Source organism: Theropithecus gelada, chromosome 11 (assembly GCF_003255815.1).
Source record: "Theropithecus gelada isolate Dixy chromosome 11, Tgel_1.0, whole genome shotgun sequence".
Classification (NCBI taxonomy): domain Eukaryota; kingdom Metazoa; phylum Chordata; class Mammalia; order Primates; family Cercopithecidae; genus Theropithecus; species Theropithecus gelada.
Genome location: NC_037679.1, coordinates 14,329,015 through 14,339,166, shown reverse-complemented (window position 1 = coordinate 14,339,166; position 10,152 = coordinate 14,329,015).

Sequence of the window (10,152 nt, the reverse complement as noted above, 5' to 3'; positions counted from 1 at the left end):
ACATGAAGGAAACATAAATCTATATCGCTAAGTAAAGGAAGTCAACCTAAAAAGGCTACATACTCTATGATTCCAACTACTTGACATGCTGGAAAACAACAAACTATAGATAATAAAAACAGCAGTGGTTACCAGATGTTTAGGGAATAAAAAGAGGGTTTTTCAGGAAGTGAAATTATTCTGTATGATACTATATGTTTTTCAAAACTCATGTAATGTACAATACCAAGAGTACATCCTAATGTAAACCATAAGCTTTGGATAATCATGATATGTCAGTGTGGGTTCATCAACTATAACACATGTACCACCCTAGTGGTGGGTGTTGATAAGGAAGAGGCTATGCCTATGTGAGGGCAAGGGGTATATGTCTCTGTACCTTCCTCTCAATTTTGCTGTGAACCTAAAACTTCAGTCAACAACATTTTAACAAAAGATGACCAAAGCTGCTCAAAACTTAACAGCTTTCTGTGATGTCTGAAAGATATAGAACAGCACCCTTTTACTTCTTACATCTGTATCTGAAAGAGTATGAAGTTAGCAACAAGAGATAAGAAAGTCAACAGGGAGAAGGGCTTTTGGGTATAGACTACTAGGGGATCAATGGCAATATAGCTGGCCCCTTTCTGAAGAGGTTCTCAATACTGAAGTAAACTAGACTTAACAGTGCTGCAAGAAAATGACGCATATTATCATTGGGAAACCTAATAGCTTTGGTGGAATAACATGCAATCATATTGACATAACTGCATTGTAAACTATATATTATCACTGCCTGGGACTCACTAAGTAAATTATTATGCCCTTTTCTCCAAATGTAAAACCCAAAACTATAAAAACCTTGGAAGACAACCTAGGCAATACTATTCAGGGCTTAAGCATGGGCAAATCTTTCATAACAAAGATGCAAAAAGCAATTGCAACAAAAGAAAAAATTGACATCTGAGAACTAAATAAAGACTTTCTGTACAGTAAAAGAAACTCAACAGAGTAAACAGACAACGTACAGAATTGGAGAAAACGGTTGCAAAATATGCATCTGAAAAAGGTCCAATATCCAGCATCTATAAGAACTTAAACAGAGGGGCACGCCCAAGATGGCCAAATAGGAACAGCCCCAGCCTCCAACTTCCAGCATGAGCAACACAGAAGATGGGTGATTTCTGCATTTTCAACTGAGGTACCAGGTTCCTCTCACTGGGGTGTGTCAAACAGTTGGCGCTGGTCCATGGGTGCAACCCGACCAGGAAGACCTGAAGCAGGGCGAGGCATCGCCTCACCTGGGAAGCTCAAGGGGAAAGGGAATTCTTTTTCCTAGCCAAAGGAAATTGAGACACACAACACCTGGAAAATTGGGTAACTCCCACCCCAATACTGCACTTTACCAAGGGACTTAGTAAATGGCACACCAGGAGATTATATCCCACACCTGGCTCAGAGGGTCCCACACCCATGGAGCCTCCCTCATTGCTAGCACAGCAGTCTGAGATCTAACTGCAAGGCGGCAGCAAGGCTGGGGGAAGGGTGCCCACTATTGCTGAGGCTTAAGTAGGTAAACAAAGCTGCCAGGAAGCTCGAATTGGGTGGAGCCCACCAGAGCTCAAGGAGGCCAGCCTGCCTCTGTAGACTCCTCCTCTGAGGACAGGGCATAGCTAAACAAAAAGCAGCAGAAACCTCGGCAGAGGTAAATGCCCCTGTCTGACAGCTTTGAAGAGAGCAGTGGATCTCCCAGCATGGAGGTTGAGATCTGAAAACGGACAGACTGCCTGCTCAAGTGGGTCCCTGTTCCCTGAGTAGCCTAACTGGGAGACATCCCCCACTAGGTGCAGACAGACACTTCACACCTCACACAGTGGGGTACACCCCTGAGACGAAGCTTCCAGAGCAAGAATCAGACAGCAACACTCGCTGTTCAGCAATATTCTATCTTCTGCAGCCTCTGCTGCTGATACCCAGGCAAACAGGGTCTGGAGTGGACCTCAAGCAAACTCCAACAGACCTGCAGTTGAAGGTCCTGACTGTTACAAGGAAAACTAACAAACAGAAAGGACACCCACACCAAAACCCCATCAGTACATCACCATCATCAAAGACCAAAGGCAGATAAAACCACAAAGATGGGGAAAAAGCAGTGCAGAAAAGCTGGAAATGTAAAAAATCAGAGCGAAACTCCCCCTTCAAAGGAATGCAGCTCATCGCCGGCAATGGAACAAGGCTGGATGGAGAATGACTTTGACGAGTTGACAGAAGACTTCAGTCGATCAATCTTCTCAGAGCTAAAGGAGAAACTACATAACCAGCGCAAAGAAACTATAAACATTGAAAAAAGAATGGATGAATGGATAACTAGAATAATCAATGCAGACAAGACCTTAAAAGAACTGATAGAGATGAAAACCATAACTGGAGAACTACGTGACAAATGCACAAGCTTCAGTAACCAACTCAATCAACTGGAAGAAAGAGTATCAGTGATTGAGGATCAAATGAATAAAATGAAGTGAGAAGAGAAGTGTAGAGAAAAAAGAGTAAAAAGAAATGAACAAAGCCTCCAAGAAATATGGGATTATGTGAAAAGACCAAATCTACATCTGATTGGTGTGCCTGAAAGTGACGGGAAAAATGGAACCAAGTTGGAAAACACTCTGCAGGATATCATCCAGGAGAACTTCCCCAACCTAGTAAGGCAGGCCAACATTCAAATTCAGGAAATACAGAGAATGCCACACCACAAAAATACTCCCCAAGAAGAGCAACTAGAAGACACATAATTGTCAGATTCACCAAAGTTGAAATGAAGAAAAAAATGTTAAGGGCAGACAGAGAGAAAGTTCGGGTTACACACAAAGGGAAGCCCATCAGACTAACAACGGATCTCTCAGCAGAAACTCTCCAAGCCAGAAGAGAGTGGGGGCCAATATTCAACATTCTTAAAGAAAAGAATTTTCAACCCAGAATTTCATATCCAGCTAAACTAAGTTTCTTAAGTGAAGGAGAAATGAAATCCTTTACAGACAAGCAAATGCTTAGAGATTTTGTCACCACTAGGCCTGTCCTACAAGAGATCCTGAAGAAAGCACTAAACATGGAAAAGAACAACAGGTATCAGTCATTGCAAAAACATGTCAAAATGTAAAGTCCATTGATGCTAGGAAGAAACTGCATTGACTAGCAAGCAAAATAACCAGCTAATATCATAATGACAGGATCAAGTTCACACATAACAATATTAACCTTAAATGTAAATGGACTAAATGCCCCAATTAAAAGACACAGACTGGCAAATTGGATAAAGAGTCAAGACCCATCAGTTTGCTGTATTCAGGAGACCCATCTCACATGCAGAGACACACATAGGCTCAAAATAAAGGGATGGAGGAAGATCTACCAAGCAAACGGAAAACAAAAAAAAGCAGGGATTGCAATCCTAGTCTCTGATAAAACAGACTTTAAACCATCAAAGACCAAAAGACACAAAGAAGGCCATTACCTAATGGTAAAGGGATCAATTCAACAGGAAGAGCTAACTATCCTAAATATATATGCACCCAATACAGGAGCACCCAGATTTATAAAGCAAGTCCTTAGAGACTTACAAAGAGACTTAAACTCCCATAAAATAATAATGGGGTACTTTAACACCCCACTGTCAACATTAGACAGATCAACAAGACAGAAAGTTAACAAGGATATCCAGGAATTGAATTCAACTCTGCACCAAGTGGACCTAATAGACATCTACAGAACTCTGCACCCCAAATCAACAGAATGTACATTCTTCTCAACACCACATCACACTTATTCCAAAATTGACCACATAGTTGGAAGTAAAGCACTCCTTAACAAATGTAAAAGAACAGAAATTATAACAAACTGTCTCTCAGACCACAGTGCAATCAAACTAGAACCCAGGGCTAAGAAACTCAATCAAAACCACTCAACGACATGGAAACTGAACAACTCGCTCCTGAATGACTACTGGGTACATAACAAAATGAAGGCAGAAATAAAGATGTTCTTTGAAACCGATAAGAACAAAGATACAACATACCAGAATCTCTGGGACACATTTAAAGCAGTGTATAGAGGGAAATTTATAGCACTAAATGCCCACAAGAGAAAACAGGAAAGATCTAAAATAGACACTCTAACATCACAATTAAAAGAACTAGAGAAGCAAGAGCAAACACTTTCAAAAGCTCTCAGAAAGCAAGAAATAACTAAGATCAGAGCAGAACTGAAGGAGATAGAGACACCAAATATCCTCCAAAATATCAATGAATCCAGGAGCTGGTTTTTTGAAAAGATCAACAAAATTGATAGACCGCTAGCAAGACTAATAAAGAAAAGAGAGAAGAATCGAATAGATGCAACAAAAAATGATAAAGGGGATATCACCACCGACCCCACAGAAATACAAACTACCATCAGAGAATACTATAAACACTTCTACGCAAAAAAAAACTAGAAAACCTAGAAGAAATGGATAATTTCCTGGACACTTACACTCTCCCAAGAATAACCAGGAAGAAGTTGAATCCCTGAACAGACCAATAGCAGGCTCTGAAATTGAGGCAATAATTAATAGCCTACCAACCAAAAAAAGTCCAGGACCAGACGGATTCACAGTCAAATTCTACCAGAGGTACCAGGAGGAGTTGGTACCATTACTTCTGAAACTATTCCAATCAATAGAAAAAGAGGGAATCGTCTCTAACACATTTTACGAGGCCAGCATCATCCTGATACCAAAGCCTGACAGAGATACAACAAAAAAAAAGGGAATTTTAGACCAATATCCCTGATTAATATTGATGCAAAAATCCTCAATAAAATGCTGGCAAACTGAATCCAGCAGCACATCAAAAAGCTTATCCACCGTGATCAAGTGGGCTTCATCCCTGGGATGCAAGGCTGGTTCAACATATACAAATCAATAAACATAATCCAGCATATAAACAGAACCAAAGACAAAAACCACATGATTATCTCAATAGATGCAGAAAGGGCCTTTGACAAAATTCAACAGCCCTTCATCTAAAACTAGAAAGCTGAAACTGGATCCTTTCCTTACTCCTTATATGAAAATTAATTCAAGATGGATTAGAGACTTAACTGTTAGACCTAAAACCATAAAAATCCTAAAAGAAAACCTAGGTAATACCATTCAGGACATAGGCAGGGGCAAGGACTTCATGTCTAAAACACCAAAAGCAATGGCAACAAAAGCTGAAATTGACAAATGGGATCTAATTAAACTAAAGAGCTTCTGCACAGCAAAAGAAACTACCATCAGAGTGAACAGGCAACCTACAGAATGGGAGAAAATTTTTGCAATCTACTCATCTGAAAAAGAGCTAATATCCAGAACCTATAAAGAACTCAATCAAGTTTACAAGAAAAAACAAACAACCCCATCAAAAAGTGGGCAAAGAATATGAACAGACACTTCTCAAAAGAAGACATTCATACGCCAACAGACACATGAAAAAATGCTCATCATCACTGACCATCAGAGAAATGCAAATCAAAAGCACAATGAGAGACCATCTCACACCAGTTAGAATGCCAATCATTAAAAAATCAGGAAACAACAGGTGCTGGAGAGAATGTGGAGAAATAGGAACACTTTTACACTGTTGGTGGGACTGTAAACTAGTTCAACCATTGTGGAAAACAGTGTGACGATTCCTCAAGGATCTAGAACAAGAAATACCATTTGATCCAGCCATCCCATTACTGGGAATATACCCAAAGGATTATAAGTCATGCTGCTATAAAGACACATGCACACATATGTTTATTGCGGCACTATTCACAATAGCAAAGACTTGGAATCAACCCAAATGCCCATCAGTGACAGATTGGATTAAGAAAATGTGGCACATATACACCATGGAATACTACGCAGCCACAAAAAAGGATGAGTTCGTGTCCTTTGTAGGGACATGGATGCAGCTGGAAACCATCATTCGCAGCAAACTTTTGCAAGAACAGAAAACCAAATACCGCATGTTCTCACTCATAGGTGGGAATTGAACAATGAGATCACTTGGACACAGGAAGGGGATCATCACACACCAGGTCCTATTGTGGGGGAGGGGCAGGGAGTGATAGCATTAGGAGATATACCTAATGTAAATGACGAGGTAATGGGTGCAGCACACCAACATGGCACATGTTGTTACATATGTAACAAACCTGCACGTTGTGCACATGTACCCTAGAACTTAAAGTATATTAAAAAAAAAAGGGGGGGGGGAAGAAAAATTTAAAAAATGTAGGACAGGAAAATAAATAGTCACAAAGATTATTTGTTATAATTATAAAAAAAAAGAACTGAAACAAATTTATAAGAAAAAAACACAAACAACCCTATTAAAAAGTGGGCAAAGGACATGAACAGACACTTCTCAAAAGAAGACATACATGCAGCCAACAATCATATGAAGAAAAACTGAACATCACTGATCACTAGAGAAACGCAAATCAAAACACAATGAAATACCATCTCATACCACTCAGAATGGTGATTATTAAAGAGTTAAAAAATAACAGTTGCTGGTGAGATTGTGGAGAAAAAGGAATGCCTTTACCTTCTCAATGTTGGTGAGAGTGTAAACTAGTTCAACCATTGTGGAAGACATTGTGGTGATTCCTCAAAGACCTAAAGGCAGAAATACCATTCAATCTTGCAATTCCATTACTGGGTATATACCCAAAGGCATATAAATCATTCTAATATAAAGACACATGCACGTGTATGTTCATTGCAGCACTATTCACAATAGCAAAGATACAGAATCAACCTAAATACCCATCAGTGATAGACTGGATAAAGAAAATATGTTACATATGCACTTTGGAATACTATGCAACCATAAACAAGAACAACATTATGTCCTTTGCAGCGACATGGATGGAGCTGGATGCCATTACCCTTAGCAAATTAATGCAGAAACAGAAAACCAAATACCACATCTTCTCGCTTATAAGTGGGAGCTAAATAATGAGAACAAATGGACACATAGAAGGGAATAACATACACTAGGATCTATCTGAGGGTGGAGGGTAGGAGGAGGGAGAGGATCAGACAAAATAACTAATGGATACTAGGCTTAATACCTGGGCAATAAAAAATCTGTACAAAAAAACCCATGACACACGTTTACCTGTGTAACAAACCTGCACATGTACTTAAAATAAATGTATTTTTAATAACACAGACATGGAATATTAATTCAGTCACATGATATTATTATATCTAACCCCACCCCAATCCTAAAATCAACTAATCAATATGCATTTTGAGTTTCAGAAATCTGATAGAAAATTAGAAATGTATAAAATACTAAATCAGTACATTTGCTTGACACCCATCTAACCTGATTTACAATAAAGAAATTTATTTACCCAGTCATTGTGGCTCATGCTTGTAATTCCAGCACTTTGGGAGCCTGCAGTTGGAGAATTGCTTGACTTGAGCCCAGAGGGTTCCAGGTTGCAGTGAGCTATGGTCATGCTGCTGCACTCCAGCCTGGGTGACAGAGTGAGACTCTGTCTCAAAAAAAAAAAAAAAAAAAAGAAGAAGAAAAGAAAAGAAATATGTTCTATTTACATTTTACTAAGCTTTTGTTTCTACATTCTTATAACTCCTAACGTGAGAGGTACTTTTTGAACCTTTGACTCCTTAGCAGTCATTCTCCCTTTGCCCTTGTTTCTCACTAAAGAAACACACCTTGCCAATTCTCCAACTACATATTGGCAGCAGAGAACATGGGGGTATGCGTGTGACCAAGGCCTCACAGAAGAGACTGGCTCAAAGTCTGATACATGACTCAGGTCCACTTAAATGAAGTCGAATTTTCACTTAAGAAAATAGAAGTGCTATCTTTTCCATTAGATTTGAATCTGAAAGATATGACTTTGGTTCTTCTGAGGCTGTAGCACAACCAAAGAGAGTAACTCTGCAGCAATATCAGTAGGAAGAAAATACTACGTGGAACTGTGTAAGTTTTGAGTCATGATGTCATAGAAGCTGTTAAACCAGCTTTAGTTATATACTGGAATTTTCTGTGACATGAGATAATAACTTCCTCCTTCTGTTTTATCATTTGCTTACATCACTCTGAGTTAAGGTTTTTCTAATCAGTAACTAAAAAACAGCTCTATAATAATTCAAAAGCCATTTTAACTAAAGTTCCAGAGACTTAGTTTTTTACTCCATCTTTCTATTATTCTAGAAAAGATTAATTATTACTATATATTATTCTTCTAGTCTGACATATCTTTATGTGATTATGTTGTTCTGTGATTATTTTCATGAATAAAAATAAAGTTTTTCAATTTTATTATTTAATAAAATGTAATATATTAATACATACATCCTTTAAGAATAATTCAAAAATAATGCAAATTAATTCAACAAATAGTATTCATATATTACAAGATAAACAAGTCACCCGTTTGGCAGAATTCCTACTGATTTTAACTTTATTTTATGAGGTTTTTCTATTTTCCACAGAAGGAAAGGGCTGGAAAAATAATATAATGCAAAAATTATCTTTGTGATATGATTCCCTGAACTGAAGAAAAATTTTCCAGATAGACAAACCAAACCATATGATTAGCGTCCATACCATTTTTAGGGTGGTAATACATGCAGTGTGATTATGTTTTAATTTTTGAAAATTTAAAATACTGCTTTAAAAAGATTTAAAAAATAATGTTCTCTCAGTTTCCACATACAGTTTTCATTACCTAAAAGTAGGTGGCAAATATCTGTTATTATTTATTGATTGATCTGGCAAACTTGATTAATCTAGTAACAATAATGATTACCCAAAATAGAATTTTGTACACTCACAAAGTTTTCACCAAATTATACGTTTTTGATTTTTAAAACACAATCAATTTAAGTTACTAATTGCCAAATAAGCGCCTTGTAAGAAGGAAATTACTATATAATGATACTCACACCCTACTATTCAAAGAAATTCAGAGGCAACTTACATCCCCCATAGGTGTAGGATAATTAGTGACATGCCCATGAAAAGCTACCTAACAGTGCCATCTGGTGGACAGAATGTATAGTGATTGTATCTGGATATATGTCATGTCTGAACTTTTTTTTTGGTATTAACTTTTATTTTAAGTGCTAGGGTACATGTGCAGGATATGCAGGTTTGTTAAACAGGTAAACGTGTGCCATGGTGGTTTGCTGCACAGATCAACCCATCACCTAGGTATTAAACCCAGCATCCATTAGCTATTCTTCCAAATGCTCTTCCTCCCCACGCCCTCTCAGCAGAACCCAGTGTGTGTCGTTCCCCACCATGTATCCACATGATCTCATGTCTGAACATTTTTTAACTTAAAAAAAAAAAACCTGACACTTCATGACATTTTAGCTTTCAGTATAATGTGACAAATGCAATTTTATTAACAGTATTACATTTGTTTAAGCAATTTAAAATTTATACTAAGAAATAGAATTATTCCCTCCTTTGCTCAGTTGTACGTGTATACTAGATGAAGAACATGTCACATATGACTCATTTTTTGTCATCTAACTCTATTTTTGCCCACAGAATTTATAACTCCTTGGCATCTCTCTCCCCAATAACATAAACTGCTTGAGAGGAGAATCAGCTTTTGTCAATGTCCATCAGTAATTTCCACAGTGTTCAGTCCAAGAGGTACATTGGTTATATCCCCATCCTTAAAGAAGGACCTAAACCGTACTAAATAAGTACTTGTAAAATGAATGAATGAATGAATGAATGAATGAATGAATGAATCAATATTGTGTTAAATTCTAGGCATTGCTTCATTTGAAAGGCCCATATAATATGGTAGAGTACATTCATAGGGGTGGCCAGTATTGTCATATTCAGCCCTGACAGATAAGATGTATCTTAAGTCATTATGAAAGTTGAATGTTATACAAGAAGACTGAAGTCATTGCCATTTCATGGTTAACAGATGTATACAAGAGGTTTGATTTATTCTCAAGGACACAAAGAGTATAATTTAAAACAATGGGAGGAAGCAACATGAAAGTAACTTGCTGCTCAATGTGAGGAAAATTTTCTAAGAAGCAGTTTTTTGAAAATGAAATAAACTGCCTTCAAAAATTTAAGACTCTCCACT